The sequence below is a fragment of the Protopterus annectens genome, chromosome 1.part1 (genome assembly GCF_019279795.1).
Source record: "Protopterus annectens isolate FY-2018-M chromosome 1.part1, PAN1.0, whole genome shotgun sequence".
Lineage (NCBI taxonomy): Eukaryota > Metazoa > Chordata > Ceratodontiformes > Protopteridae > Protopterus > Protopterus annectens.
In genome coordinates this window covers 116,741,762-116,743,255 of record NC_056726.1, presented here as the reverse complement: position 1 = coordinate 116,743,255, position 1,494 = coordinate 116,741,762, and the positions used below count along the sequence as shown (strand labels likewise).

General features: G+C 34.7%; 1 pseudogene; it reads left to right on the top strand.

Annotated features, from left to right (window-relative positions):
* Positions 1-204: 204 nt before the first annotated feature.
* On the top strand, positions 205-303 carry LOC122817352 (annotated as a pseudogene).
* The last annotated feature ends 1,191 nt before the right edge of the window (positions 304-1,494 follow it).

Below are 1,494 nucleotides of genomic sequence, written 5' to 3'. Positions count from 1 at the left end.
AGTAAGCAAATGAAAACAGGAGGACTGAAAGCCAGACAAATTAATATTAATGAATATCTGATATCATACATCTCAAGTGTGCCTCATTGTGAGAAGTGTTCCTCATTTTAATTCTTAAAAAGTCTATTTCCCTTGCAGTTCCATATTGAAAGGATCTGTCACACATATTCAGTGTTAAAAAGTTTTAACTGATATCCATGTTAAATGATACTGAATCATATAAATTCCTAAAAGTGGAATGATACAGAAAAATTATCATGGCCCCTGAAGAACATGCAAATTTGAGAAATGTAACATATTTTTAAACTTTCATTTAGTACAGTGGATTAAAGTAGGAGTTTTGAGAGTCATTGAATGGTTCAAGTCCCCTTATACTTAATGTTTAATCACCCAAGCTCTAGCCTACATCCCTCCCTTAAAATAATATTAAGGTATATAAACTTGTCAGATGCATTTGGGATAGATGCCTAGTCTTGAAAAGGTCCCTGTGGCATTACATCAGCCTAGTATACACCTATGAACCTAAGTATAAAATAACGCATTTTAACTATCCTAGTTAAAGCTGTTGGTAATCTATCAGCAGGTGTTCTACATTTTGCCCACCTGTTCCACATTATGTGAGGTAGTGCTGGACATTTTAGAGATAGAAGATTGAGAACTATGTCTGCTATACTTAATGCTGTGTGCTAAATAGACATACCGACAAATGACCTTATCTGCATACCTGAAACACTGTGTATGCAATTTATTTACTTATTTTGCGTGTAGGTGAACTGGATCAAAAATAGGACCTTTTCAGTCACAGCACAGTTGCACATAGAAATAATGCAAAATTTGGGTGAAACACAAGGGCCATTTTCAGACATAACATTTACAGATATGCAATATAGGCAAATCAAGATATACACACAGTAGCTTCAATATAGATACATACATTAATAAGTCAGTCCAAGGTACGTTCATAGGTGATATTGTGGTAAGACTTGTGAAAAAACAACACTATTTTGTAGTGTTATATGCAGCATTTACATTCTTAGATTGAGTAAATTCAGTCTAGTTTAAGTTTTCCAGATATGAATTATATTAAAGTGCTGTTCTGTTGCAATGACTATATGCATTTTCCAAAAAGAAATGGCTTGAAATTTTGGGAAGAGAAGGCAAGGTAAACAGAAATCTGACAGCGGATTTCCACATTTCAGGATCAGTAAGGGAAACTGCTTTTTTTGTACAGGCAAAGAAACAGTGTGGATGGCCAGGTGTAATGAAAATGTTCAGCTTGAATGTAAGGTTGTTAACACAGATGTTTAGAGGTAAAGTCACTGATTCATTCATGTTTTTGCAGATAAAGTCATTAATTCATTACTGTGGTGGTATTCCAAGGATTCTGGACAGCTCATTCTGTCTCCATACCTCTCAACCTCTTAAAGCAAGAAATCTAGACAAAGCCAAATAGTGGGGGAGGGGGAACAAAAATAGGGTCATTTTTTAAATATT